The following is a 15198-nucleotide window of genomic DNA, read 5'->3' as shown; positions in this document are numbered from 1 at the left end:
GATGGAATAGGGAGCCTTTGAGTAGGAATCAGTGCGCGTATTGCAAGGAAGAAGGGCATTGGAGGAACGAATGTCCACAAAGAGAGCAGTACGAGAGAGACCAACCCAGGGCAGGTTATGGAAACTTTAGAGGCAGAGCGAGAGGTAGAGGAGGCCCCGGAGGGAGTAATGGTAGTAGAGGGAGTAATGGGAACAGAGGAAGTGTTAGGGAAGACAGGTATATTCCAGCAGCGCAAAGGTCCCGCGATAGAGAAGGTAGGGACTTCGTAGGATTGGCTGACACGGTCATGGAGGACTATTGATACCGACCGGGCTCCATCCCCCTTGGTCGAGCGGAGCCTATGGTCGATGTATCAATAGGGGGAAAAAGGAGTGCGTTCATGATCGACACTGGTGCTGAACATTCAGTGGTGACTAATCTAGTTGCTCCTCCATCTGGAAGGACTATTACTGTGATAGGAGCAACTGGAAGAAGTGCTGAAAAACCGGTTCTTAAAAGTCGACTCTGTACATTGGGAGGCCACGTAGTAAAACATCAATTCCTTTATATGCCTGAATGTCCAGTCCAATTGCTGGGACGTGATATGCTATCTAAATTACAAGCGCAGATTACATTCCTACCAAATGGAACAACATCCTTAAAGTTTAATGGACCTTCAGGTATTATGACTTTATCCGTACCAAAGGAAGAAGAGTGGCGACTTTATACAGTATTGACTAGCCAAAACCCTAGGAGTGATGAATCCTTATTCAACATACCAGGAGTCTGGGCAGAGAACAACCCACCAGGACTGGCCCGCAATATTCCACCTATTAAAATTGAACTAAAACTTGGGGTTTATCCAGTAAGCCTAAGACAATACCACATCCCGCAGAAGGCTAAGAAGAACATACAATCTTATCTGGATAAGTTCATACGGTATGGTATCCTAAAATTCTGTACTTCCCCCTGGAACACCCCATTGCTGCCTGTTCAAAAGCCCGGTACAGATGAGTATCGACCTGTGCAGGACTTGAGAGCAGTCAATGATGCGGTTGTTAGTATACATCCAGTCGTGCCCAATCCATATAACCTGCTTGCTTTAATTCCGGGCGGGGCTACCTATTTTACAGTCTTAGACCTCAAAGATGCCTTCTTTTGCCTCCGAATTGCCGCAGAAAGTCAATGTATCTTCGCTTTCCAATGGGAGAACGCTGTAACGGGCTCAAAACGCCAAATGACCTGGACAAGACTGCCCCAAGGGTTTAAAAATTCACCTACCCTATTTGGTTCAGCTCTAAGTCAAGATCTACTGGATTTCGAGTCTATCCCAGGAGAGTGTGTATTGTTACAGTATGTTGATGACTTGTTGATAGCAGCAGTTACAAAAGAAATATGTCAGCAAGCGACGCACGATCTACTACACATTCTCTGGAAGGCAGGATACAAGGTGTCTAGAAAGAAGGCTCAGTTGTGTTTGCCAACTGTCAAATATCTGGGATTCCATATCTCTGAAGGTCAAAGAATTATGGGGCCAGAGAGAAAAGAAGCTGTGTGCCAAATACCGATACCCAAGAATAGAAGACAAGTGCGAGAATTCTTGGGGGCAGCAGGCTTCTGTAGGATATGGATTCCCAGCTACGCGATACTGGCAAAACCTCTGTACGCAGCTATCAAAGGTACAGAGCACGACCCCTTCTTATGGACTCAAGAACAGCAAACGGCATTTGAAGATGTGAAGAAGGCTTTGATGAGTGCCCCAGCATTAGGTCTACCTGATCACACACGACCATTCTACCTGTACGTACATGAGCAAAGAAGAATGGCTGTGGGAGTATTGACACAGTACTTGGGATCATGGCAAAGACCTGTTGCCTACATGTCTAAGCAACTGGATGCAGTGGCCAGCGGACTTCCACCTTGTCTAAGAGCCGTAGCTGCAGCCGCCCTGCTAGTAGCTGAAGCCGATAAACTCACTTTGGGTCAAGAACTTTATGTACGAGTCCCACATGCAGTACAGACGTTGTTGGATTACAAAGGAAATCATTGGTTTAGTAATAGCCGTATGACCAAGTATCAAGCAATGTTGTGTGAAAACCCAAGAGTGCATTTAGAGACTGTAAACACCTTAAATCCAGCTACCCTTTTGCCACAACCTACTGAAAGTCAACATGATTGTTTGGAAGTAATGGATGAAGTATTTTCAAGTAGACCAGATCTTCGTGATTTTCCCATCCAGAACCCCGATGTTCAATATTACACCGACGGCAGTAGTTATGTGAAAGAAGGGATCCGCTATGCAGGATATGCAGTAACAACAATAGACAAGGTGATAGAAGCTCGGCCACTGGCGAAAGGAACATCAGCACAAAAGGCAGAATTGATAGCACTGACACGAGCGTTACAATTGGCTGAAGGTTTAAGAGTGAACATCTATACGGACTCCAAGTATGCGTTTTTAACCACTCATGCCCACGGAGCTTTGTATAAAGAAAGAGGACTACTGAATTCAGAAGGCAAAGAAATCAAGTACGCAGCTGAAATCCTACAACTATTGGAAGCAGTGTGGGAGCCGAAAGAAGTCGGTATTATACATTGTCGAGCGCATCTGAGAGGAGATGGTGATGTAACCAAGGGAAATCGGATGGCAGACAGTACAGCTAAGCGTGCCGCTGAATCAGGAAGACAGGAATATGTGGGGCATATAGCTGCTCTTATACCAACTCCACTGTCTCAATGGACTCCAGTTTATACAGCTCAAGAAGAGGAGTGGTTAAAGACTGAACCGGGAAAGTATTTGGAGAACAAGTGGTATCAGCTAGAAGATGGAAGAATAGTCATACCAGCATCACTAGCGGTAGAAATTGTCCAAAACTATCATAACGGGACACATTCTGGGAGAGACAGTACAGAAGAATCTCTCAGAAAACATTTCTACATACCAAGATTGTCCAACTTGACTCAGGCCATTGTACGAAGATGTGTAACGTGTGCTAAAAATAATGCAAGACAAGGACCAGTAAAGCCACCAGGAGTCCAGTTTATGGGGGGACTCCCCATGTCCGATCTACAAATAGACTTTACAGTGATGCCTAAATCGGGTGGACATCGTTACCTGCTGGTAATTGTGTGCACCTATTCAGGCTGGGTAGAAGCATGTCCTACTCGTACAGAGAAAGCAGGAGAAGTTGTGAGATTCCTGCTACGAGAAATAATACCCCGATATGGACTACCCTGTTCTATAGGATCGGACAATGGTCCAGCTTTTGTTCACCAGTGCCTACAACAACTGACTCATATGCTTGGTATAAAGTGGAGGCTTCATACTGCATATAGACCCCAGAGTTCTGGTAAGGTAGAGAGAATGAATAGAACTATTAAGAACCAGTTGGCTAAAATGTGTCAGGAAACCCAACTTAAGTGGAACGTTCTCTTACCCATAGCTCTATTGCGAATCCGCAGTACCCCTACCAGAAGGATGGGCCTCTCTCCTTTTGAAATCATGTATGGGCGACCACCTCCCGTACTTGGTAACTTAAGGGGGGATTTGAGTCAGTTGGGAGAAGGAATTACCCGGCAGCAGGTTGTAGAGTTGGGTAAGACTATGGAGGAGGTACAGAAATGGGTACAAGATAGATTACCTGTGAATATTTATCCCCCTGTTCATAGTTATCATCCAGGAGATCAAGTGTGGATTAAAGAGTGGAATAATGTACCGTTAGGGCCCAAGTGGAGAGGTCCTTATGTTGTTCTTTTGTCTACCCCTACAGCGATAAAAGTAGCCGAAGTGACTCCGTGGATACATCACTCCAGGGTTAAACCAGCAGCAGTCGATTCTTGGCAAGTTACAGCAGATCCAGAGAATCCCTGCAAGATCCGGTTAAAACGCACGACTCAGTCGGAGTAACGAGGAATTATTGTGGATTACAAATTTTATTATTTTTGGGATTTGGTGCGTGAGTGAGAAGGCCATAATAAAGCCTGTCCGCCCACCGACGTATAGTTTATAAGCCAGGGAAAGTCTCGAAGGGACTCCTGTGAAGACGAGCAGAACTCCATTCCCTGCAGCCCTTACATCCTGGAAGCTGAGGTGCCTTCGCACGGACGAAGACTGAGGATGACGGCGAAAGATGTGTTTTTGATAGTGTTTATTTATGTGTGTTTTTATATTCAGGAAGGTAGAGGTACCGACACTCCTAGCTGTGGGGTATGCATTAAGACTACGAGAACAGGTAACCATATTTCCCAAACCCTAATTTGGCATTCACAATACGAGTATAAAGGAGATGTATCGAGATGTAGATACCTAAATATAGATTATAGTGTGTGCCATTTAGGAGTAGGAGAACCTAGGTGCTTCAGTCCGGAGTATCAACCTCGTACAATTTGGTTGACTCTCAGGAATGGAGATCCTCAGGGGACCCTAATTAATAAGACGGTGTTAGAATCCGTACATTCTTCGGGTGTTCTGCTATTTGATGCATGTAAGGCGATATCAAGTGGTAGAAAGCCGTGGAATGTATGTGGGGATCTTAGATGGGAGAGGACGTATGGGTCTAACGATAAATATATTTGTCCCAGTAGTAAAAATAAATATGTGAGTCCTAGATGCCCAAATAGAGAGTATAACTTTTGCCCATATTGGTCTTGTGTGGGGTGGGCAACTTGGGGACAGACAGTAGACAAGGACATGATAGTGACTAAGTTGCCGACTAGCCCATATTGTAGGTCTATGGAATGTAATCCCATCCATATACTTATAAATAACCCCGATAAGTTCTTAGACAAATATGGCAATTTATTTGGGTTTCAAATATACGGGACGGGTTTAGATCCTGGGACAGTATTATTTATAGGGATAGAGACTGATACGGTATCCTCCCAAACTCATCAAGTATACCATTCCTTTTATGAAGAGATGAGTATAGATAATAAGATCCCCCATAATGCTAAAAACCTGTTCATTGACCTAGCTGAAAGTATTGCCGGTAGTCTTAATGTTACCAACTGCTACGTGTGTGGAGGTACTAACATGGGAGACCAATGGCCTTGGGAAGCAAAGGAGGTAATGTCCGGTTCTGAGGCAGTTGAACAACTAATATCTACACAAGCCGATTATCATATGAGTGTTAGAGGTAAATCTGAGTGGAGATTAAAGACCTCCATCATAGGTTATGTTTGCATAGCAAGGAAAGGAATAATGTATAATACTTCTGTAGGAGAATTAACTTGTCTAGGGCAAAAAGCTTATGATGATGATACAAAGAATACAACTTGGTGGTCGGCTTCAAATGTCTCAGAACCATCTAACCCGTTTGCTAGATACGCCAATTTAAAGGATGTGTGGTTTGACCTATCTATCACATCTACCTGGAGAGCCCCAGCAAATTTGTACTGGATCTGTGGTAAGAAAGCCTATTCGGAGTTGCCACAGGACTGGGAAGGGGCATGTGTGTTGGGTATGCTCAAACCATCCTTCTTCTTGTTACCTATTGAAACAGGTGAGACTTTAGGTGTTAAAGTGTATGATGTGAATCATAGGAAGAAAAGGGGACCCATAGAGATAGGCGCCTGGGAAGATAATGAATGGCCTCCCCAGCGTATTATAGATTATTATGGGCCAGCCACGTGGGCAGAAGATGGTACCTTTGGTTATAGAACCCCTATTTATATGCTCAACCGCATTATAAGATTACAGGCGGTGGTTGAGATTATTACTAACGAAACATCACAAGCGCTCAATCTCCTAGCGAAGCATAATACCAGGATGAGGACAGCAGTATACCAGAATAGATTAGCCTTGGATTACCTTTTGGCAGTAGAGGGAGGTGTATGTGGGAAGTTTAACCTAAGCAATTGCTGTCTTCAAATAGATGACGAAGGGCAAGCAATAGCTGAGCTTACTAGCCATATGGTTAAACTAGCGCATGTGCCTACTCAGGTATGGAAAGGGTACAATCCAAGTAGTTGGTTTGGTAGCTGGTATGAGTGGTTTGGAGGGCTTAAGGCAGTGGTAGGTGGAGTCCTACTGATTTTAATGTTGTGTCTACTCCTACCGTGTCTTATACCCTTAGTAGTTAGGTCTGTGCAAAGCCTGATAGAAAATATAGCAGAGAGGAAGGCTGCTGCACAGGTAATGGCAATATATAAATATAAGGCTCTAGATCAGGGAGAACCAATGCAGGAAGATGAATGTTGAAGATTCACATCATAAGATAAGTCTGGTCTGGTTCAAGGTAACTTGCAGTGTATGCAAACTAAGGTTAAGTGATGCCTCAAGTAATTGTAAAATATCAAGAGGCATCAAAGGGGGGAATGTGGTGGAATCTCAGTAAAAATAAATTTAGTAGGCCGAGATTACCACGTGGCATGTGTACGTGCATATGCTGACGTATCGATCAGTTGGTTGCACGTGGCAAGATACGATCAGTAGTGTACGGAGCATGTGCAAGAATACAGGATATAGTATTCCCCTCCTCCATTGTGCTGGACAGGCCATGCGGTCAAACAGGAAGTTAATTCTTATTTGTGTTGATTGGTTAAGAGAATGTGCGGGTGGAGCTTAATATGGGAGGAGTTATGTGCCTATATAAGGAGCCTGCACTATTGTCCGGGGCTCAGAACTTGCTGTATTTTGGTGACATTAGTCCCTCTGAGTCCCGATCGGTGATCCAATAAAGAATCTCTTCCTTCCTGAAGAAACCTGTGTCCATCTCTCTGTGCTTGGCTTCCGTCAGTTTCTCCGGTATCATGCTTAGTTTGCATGCGCCCTTTTCTCATGTACAAAGTGCAAATTAAATATCCCTGGAATTATTTGCAGCAGACAAATAACTGTATGGGTGTAAATAAAAAATAAAATGCACCAAAATAGATTTATTACAAGAGTTCTTACACTTATTTTTAATTACAAAAAGGCGTGAAACAAATCAGCTTTGTGATTTTTTTCTTGTTCAGATTATTAGCAGCCATTTGATGTATGTAATTAACAAAATAAAAGATACATGAAACAAACTTTCCCTTTATGCAATTATGTAGTAATCTTAATATTTGTCATATAAAGTTATGCCATTTAGAAAAATAACACACCCTTCATTATGACTCAGTTGTTGATGCCACTCCTTGGATATTACTTTAAACTGCAACTAATTATAATAAATCAACCTAATTAAGTCATTGGCATATTGTCTTACCTATGACTGTATATGGGGGATTTAGACTGTATGGGTGGAAAATAATATGTTCATTGTGAATTTTAACTCTTGCAGAAGGTGTGTCTGTTGTAGAAAGAGCAAGACATACTTGTTATGGTGATTCGAACAGGGTACAGCTGATGGCTCTCAGGTTTTGTGCTTAGACTGCCAAGGATATGCAATGCAGTTGTATTGTATTTTTATGCCGGTTTTAGTAACAACAGGGTGAAGCCTTTAAAAAAAACAACGTCACTTTTTTTTTTTTCAAAAAAACACGTTTTTATTGAAATCTTCACAAAAACAGTAAAGAAACAACCGTAAGGAGGACTGAGACATTATAATAACATTGGTACATCCCATTCATCAATTCTTGTGCATCATATGCAGCCATTAAGCAATAAGTGATAGGCTAATCGACAAGGACACAAAGTCGTAGGAAAGGCTGTGGCTTTTATTTATTTGTTCTATATTGCTTCAACATGCCACTAGATAAATGTCACATAACATATACAATAACACATTTCATAAAAACATATACAAGCCAATCTGCCATGTATAGCCAGGCCATCCAATAAGCTAGACCTGCCAAAATCAGACATACTGACACACACCGACACAGACATACTGACATACACACACACAGACATACTGACACACACAGACACATACACTGTCAGACAAACTGACAAACATATAAAATTTACATTTTAAGCCCACCCTCCAGTTTCCTACCTTTTGCTGGAGGGTGGCATCCCTGGGATCCAGTGTGCTGCCTGAGGATGATGTGAGTGAGGAGCCCCCATCCTCACTGGCTCCTCCTCCTCCCTCCCGTGCAGGTCCTTCTTCTCCCGCGCAGCAGCTCTTTATGGGAGGAAGTGACGCTCGGCACTCACTTCCTCCCAGTGCTGCCGAAAAGCAAGGGGCCCGGTCGCGGTGGTAAAGGGCCACAGCGCCCGACTGGGCCCCTGCTGGTACAAGCCCACTGGGTGGCCCTAAGTGCATGGGCCACCCGGTGGGACTCCTTACAGGGCGGGGCCTGCCTAAAGTGGCCGGGAAACATTTTTTTTAGGGCAGCGGGGCCCACGGGACAGCTGCCTTGGGCCCCCCAGGAGTATCTGGGCCCAGGGCAGCTGCCCCGTGTTAAAGACTACCCTGTCCACAGGTTCCTAATGTACTACCTTATATCCACCACCCAATAAACAAACAAGTGTCCCAAAAGCCCACCCATTCGAGGGGGTTAACCTACAAAATATTAATGCAAATGAGGGTGAACATACAACAAGTAATGATTTGACTTCCAATGACCCAAGAGAAAAGAATGCACAGCATAACCCCACCACCGCAAATGGGTTAAAATGCTTTGCTGTGTTTACATTACAGCCTAGTGATAACTCCACTGGCCAATCCTTAGATGGCTGCTAAAGCTGCTTCCTTGGGCAGTTCTGCAGAGTAATCAGCACTGCCGTTAGGTGTCTCCACCCTCTGCATGCAGACACTGAACTTTCCTCAAAGAGACGCATTGATTCAATTCATCTATATGAGGAGATGCTGATTAGCCAGGGCTGTGTTTAAATTGTGCTGGCTCGGGGGGGCGGGGCCGGACCGCAGAGCTGAGCGGCAGCAATCCTTACCAGCTCCTGCTACCAGCTTCTGTAAAAGCGACATTAAGCTGCTGAAACGGCACCAAAACGCCAAGCTACAGCCACCAAGTGAAGGGGGAAATCGGGGCAAACAAAACGATACCCCACAAGCGACACCCGACCCGATCGAAGCCCGATGCACTGATGAGGCACGCTGGCATGGCGGGCGCGGGAGAGGCGGCCGCTCTCCTGATGCCCAGAACAATGGAAAAGCAGACTCAGAGCCCACGTTCCCCCCCTATGGACCGGCGGGGGATATCCCGGTCCTCCCTCACACGATCAGCCAGACAAGCCATACCCAAGAGTCAGGACCACGGAGTCCGGAGGCCACATGCGGAGAAAACAAAATGGCGGCCGGCTCACACACACCACTACTAGGTGCGAGATCAGAAGGGACACGGAACTCAGGTACGAGCGCATGTTCAGGGCAGTCTGGGAGAGGCTGGAGGCCCTACTGCAGTCCCCACTCACAGAACCCTCAGCTGGCAAGAAGTGGCAGGACCCGGCACGTAAAGGCAATAGGAGAGATGGGACAAACCCCACTCTCGAAACGTTCACCCACCCCAAGGTGTTGCGGACACGTTCCCAATGCGGGCGCACACTCCCTCCGGCAATCAGAGCCCGTAAAAGGCGCCGAAAGAAACAAGGCCCCCTGAGGAACCGCAGCCCTACGCAATCAACACAGCCGATGGTGCCAACAAGCTGCAACAACAATCCAGCCAAACCCAGCCTGCCATCAAAGCAAGCGGGGAGGTCCTCACAGGAACCGCTCCCTACTACATGCTGGGACCGGGCGCAACCGCGGAGGTCGGAACAGTACCCACTGAACCTCTTCCACCTTCACCGCCCGGAAGAAAGAAAGCAGAGGAGATCGGTGAAGCCAAGACCCCCTCAGGTGCCCTACACAACGGGGATGACACTGCTCCAAGCAACTATGCATGAAAAACACTGCCTCAGGTATGCAGAAAAGGCCTCCAAAACAGGCATTGGCTGAAGCAGCCTAGACTGACACGTTACACGGCTCACAGCCTGTGCCCCTGCTCATAACGCAGAGACTCTCATTACCCGGAGGCAACAAAAGTTTACTTGTTTTTTTATATAAGACTTTTATTTTCGTTTTCACTTTCATCATATAATGAGAGTTAATCAACTATATGCATTCTGGGACTCGCAGATCTCCATTTATACAGCAATTGGTGAGGCACGCAGGCCTCCAAATCATTTATTTGTGTTCGGCTTCCGAGTTTACTCATTTAAATGTGTGACCAGAAGCCCAGTATATTTAGGTTTCCCTCTTTTATAGTATCATAATAAGGTCTCCTGAATCCCTCCTGCATAGAGGAAAATGTATGCCACTCATAACTCTTACCTTGCATGGTTACTTATGTTTATTCTTTGTGTCCCAGTACCTTTGAAATGTTAATCCACAGCCTGTACTCACGAACCCCACTGGGCCTTTAAACCCTGCCTCACTCCAAGGATGACTCATTAAGCCCAGCTACAAGCCTATTTTAAAGGGGCTATACTGCAAAGTTAAGCGTACTATCTATATAACTCAAATCTGAAAAAAACTAATACTTAGAAGCTTTCCCCCACCTAACATCTAGAGGGTTGAAGCCTGTTTAAACATATCTTACGAAAAAGTGCATGTTCCTCATGTGTCGTTTACGGCTTTAAATATGTTTAGTGATCCGTGCCCATGTTGAGGCGACATATGATTAGCCTATCTGTATAACTTTCCTTCATTGAAAACTAAAATGTTAATCTTTGTTAAAACGTATCCTTAAAAATGTGCCTGTTCAACGAATGCCACAAAATGTAATACAAATGACTGCTATCTTACCCTGATGTCGCTGTTGTGGCGCACCAAGGCTACTTGTTGATTTTGTGCACAACAAAAATAAAGAATTAAAAAAAAAAAAAAAAAAAAAATTGTGCTGGCTCTGTCCCTGATCTGCCTCCTTGTCAGTCTCAGCCAATCCTATGGGGAAGCATTGTGATTGGCTCAGACCACCACTTCTGATAATGTCAGCAAACAGAAGCAGCTCAGGGGCAGAGTCAGCAGCTTCAGACTTGAATACAGGTAAGATGTTATTATATTTAGGGAGGCAAGGAGGGGGAGGGGGGTTTTAGATGGTAATTTTAACACTATAGGGTCAGGAATACATGTTTGTGTTCCTGATCCTATAGTGTTCCTTTAACTGGTTTCTTTTTTGGGCTTTAATCCATCTGCAAAACCCTTAGATTTAAAAAAGCAAAAATCGCAAAAATGCTAGGCCCAGCACCAGCCAAGTTGCATTTTCCACAGGTCCACTTTGGCATAATGTAATCCTCAGGGAAGAGGAAAGAAACTTTATTTCAGTTTTCTTTCTTAACCCCTTAAGGACACATGACATGTGTGACATGTCATGATTCCTTTTTATTCCAGAAGTTTGGTCCTTAAGGGGTTAAAGGGTAAATTTATAGTCACCAAAACAACTTTAGCTTAATTAAGCAGTTTTGGTGTATAGATCATGTCCCTGCAGTCTCACTGCTCAATTCTCTGCCATTTATGAGTTAAATCACTTTATTTATGAACCCTAGTCACACCTCCCTGCATGTGACTTGCACAGCCTGCATGTGACTTGCACTGTGACTTGCACAGTGACTTGCACAGCCTTCCTAAACACTTCCTGTAAAGAGTCATCTAAAATGTATCCTTCCCTTATTGCAAGTTCTGTTTAATTTTGATTGTCTAATCCCCTGCTATGTTAATAGCTTGCTAGACCCTGCAAGAGCCTCCTGTATGTGATTAAAGTTACATTTACAGAGACAGAGATACAATTGTTTAAGGTAAATTACATCTGATTGAAAGTGAAGCCAGTTTTTTTTTTATGCAGGCTCTGTCAATCAGTGTCAGGGGAGGTGTGACAAGGGCTGCATAAACATAAACAAAGTGATTTCACTCCTAAAGGGCAGATAATTGAACAGTGAAACCTGAGAAGCATGATCTATACACCAAAACTGCTTCATTAAAGGGAAACTCCAGTGCCAGGAAAACAATCCGGTGAAAACAAACCCCTTCAGTCACTTACCTGAGGCAGCGACGATATCCCTCGTCGCTGCCTCCTCCTCCGCGCCGCTCCTCCTACTGACTCCGTCGGCCGTGGGCGAGACTGATCCCGCCCACCGGCCGGGGAGACCTAAGGCGCATGTGCGGCAAAGCCGTGCATGCGCATTAGGTCTCCCCATAGGAAAGCATTGAAAAATATTTTCAATGCTTTCCTATGGGGAAATGAGCGACGCTGGAGGTCCTCACAGCGTGAGGACGTCCAGCGATGCTCTAGCACAGATAATCTGTGCTATAATCCAGGAAATTCCCTCTAGTGGCTGTCTACTAGAGGTGGAGTTAACCCTGCAAGGTAATTATTGCATTTTATAAAAAACTGCAATAATTACACTTGCAGGGTTAGGAGTAGTGGCAGTTGGCAGAAGTGGTCTGGGTGCCTGGAGTGTCCCTTTAAGCGAAAGTTGTTTAGCTTGTGTTCCTTTACATTAACCCCTTAAGGACCAAACTTCTGGAATAAAAGGGAATCATGACGTGTCACACATGTCATGTGTCCTTAAGGGGTTAAACATGTTTTTTCATTTTTTTTTCTTTTTGTATAGTTTCTTCTCAGACCCTTAGCTCCCCTCCTGCAGCTCCAAAGCCCCCCACTATAGCTCCAAACCCTCCTATCTCAGCCTCAACCCCCCCCACTACAATTCCTAACCTACCCAATACTGTCTTTAATCCCCCGCTTCAGCCTCTAACCCCCCCTCACCTCCTCTACAGCTCCTAACACCTAACTACTGCATCTAACCCCCACTACAGCCCCTAGCAGCGGTGCATTTACCGTGAGGCTGACAAGGCATTTGCCATGGGCGGCAATTTCAGGAGAGCGGAAAAAAAACTCGCCACCCCAAACACCTTGCCAGCTGCCCACCTCAGGCCCCCCCAGAGGCTGGCATTACCTGATGTGGGCGGCGAGGGATCACTGTCCGCTGAACTCTCCATGCTCGCTCCCTCCCGCGCACCACAATGATCCCGAATATGACGTCACTCCGGCTCCGGCATTACTGAGAGGTGTGCAAGGGAGCTGAGCAGGGAGCTCAGAACTCCCTCGCTGCCTGCCTCCACTCTGTGTCTGTTAGTGAGTGTATTAGTGTGTGTGTCTGTTGCTGAGTGTGTTAGTGTGTGTATGTGTATGTGTATCTGTTGGTGAGTGTGTTAGTGTATCTGTATCTGTTGGTGAGTTTTAGTGTGTGTGTGTCTGTTGGTGAGTGTGTTAGTGTATCTATGTCTGTTTGTGTGTGTGTGTGTCTGTTGGTGAGTGTTTTTGTGTCTGTGTCTGTTAGTGAGAGTGTGTGTCTGTCAAAGAGTGCGCATGTGTGTCTGTCAAAGAGTGTGTGACAGTGAGTGTGTATATCTGTTAGTGAGTGTGTTAGTGTGTGTCTGTTGGTGAGTGTGCTAGTGTGTCTGTTACATAGAGTGTGTGTCTGTTAGTGAGTATGTTTGTGTGTCTGTGTCTGTTAGTGAGAGAGTGTGTATCTGTTAGTCAATGTGCATGTCTGTTAGCGAATGTGTGTGTCTGATACTGAGTGCGTATGTGTCTGTCAGTGAGTGTGTGTGTGCCACAGTGTGTGTGTTTAACACTGAGTGAGTGTGCGTCTCGCAGTGAGTGTGTATGTGTCTTGTCAGTGAGTGTGCATGTGTATCTGTCAGTGAATGCGTGTGTCAGTTAGTGTGTCTGTCGGTGAATGTGAGTGTCTGTCAGTGAGTGTGTATGTTTGTGAAAGTGTGTGTTGGTTAAACAGTGTGTGTGACAATGACTGTGTATCTGTCAGGAAGTGTATGTCATTGTATGCATCAGTGAAGGCGTGTGTCTGTCAGGCAAAGAGCGTGTTGGTTTTTAAAAGGAAGTGAAATTTAGACGAGGTGGGGGGTGCCTGAGTTTTGTCATGCCTAGGGCAGCACAAAACCAGAATACACAACTGGCCCCTAGCCCTACCTACTTCCCCTAAACCTCACTAGAGCCCATACCCCAATATAACTCCTATTCCCAACTACAGCTCCTGAACCCTCAATACTGCCTCTCTACCCGACTACTATCCCTAAGCCTTACTACAGCCCTTTACCCCCACTACATCCCCTATTTCCTGACACAATCCCTAGACCCAACTGCTGTCTCTAACCCCCACTACAGCCCCTTCCTCCTACTGCCCCTAAACCAGACTACTGGCCCTATCAACACACTACAGCCCCTAGTCCCCCTTCTGCCCCTAAACCCCACTAGTGCCCCCATCTCCTCACTGCAGCCGCTATTCCCCCACTACAGTCTATAAGCTCCCACTACAGCCCATATGACCCATTCAGTGGAGCTAAACTCCAGACAGGTTACTGCCCAAAGCACATGCCTTACAAAGACTTATCAATGATCTGCACTGGGAAGTCTGATGTATGGATACCAGAAGGGGTGGTGATATAATGTACAGTATTCAGCCTTTATGTGATTAAAAAATATTCTGAGATCATCCTATTCATACCTTAAGTGTTGTCTAGTCAGTATTTCAGAAAACACATTTTCTTCTACCAATATTAGGACTTCTTGTAAAGTTGGTAATTTAGGGGATTTACAAGGTGAGGTCTTGCTGTATGAAATGGATATTCTTCTTAACCCATACACACTAAATAACCCCCCTCAAAAAGAAATAAGGGGGTCTTAACAATAAGGATACCTGCCTTCAAGATGGAGTGGACTGTAACTCCCATGAATTTTGGCCAGTTGAGCTAATCCTTACTCTAAACTGAGCTCCCTAGTCGATTATTAAAAGAGGAATTACTGTATGCAGGTCGACTGCTGTGCGTAAAAAGTTATTAATGGAACACTATAGGGTCAGGAACACAAACATGTATTCCTGACCCTGTAGTCTTTAAACCATCATCTTGCCCCCCTAACCCCTTTGCTTCCCTAAATATAGCAAAACCTTACTTATTTTCAAGTCTGCAACCGGTGCCTCTGCCCCTGATCTGCCTGTTGTCTGCTGACATCATCAGAAGTCATAGTCTGAGCCAATCACAATGCTTCCCCGTAGGCTTGGCTGAGACTGTCAAGGAGGCAGATCAGGGGCAGACCCAGCACAAGTCAAACACAGCCCTGGCCAATAAGAATCCAGTCTGTTAAGAAGTCACTAAAAACACTTCTCTCATTAAATTTGCCCGCCTCGACATTTCCCTCTCTTCCATAGTCCAGCTCACTCTCTGTCCTTCCACTCTTCGATTCTTCCACACACCACTTTTACTAACTTATTTTGACACAGTGATCTTATTCATCAATCCCTCCTCTCCTCTGACATACTGTTATGCATC

The sequence above is a fragment of the Pelobates fuscus genome, chromosome 5, assembly GCF_036172605.1.
Source record: "Pelobates fuscus isolate aPelFus1 chromosome 5, aPelFus1.pri, whole genome shotgun sequence".
NCBI classification, from domain to species: domain Eukaryota; kingdom Metazoa; phylum Chordata; class Amphibia; order Anura; family Pelobatidae; genus Pelobates; species Pelobates fuscus.
This window is presented reverse-complemented; position numbering follows the sequence as displayed.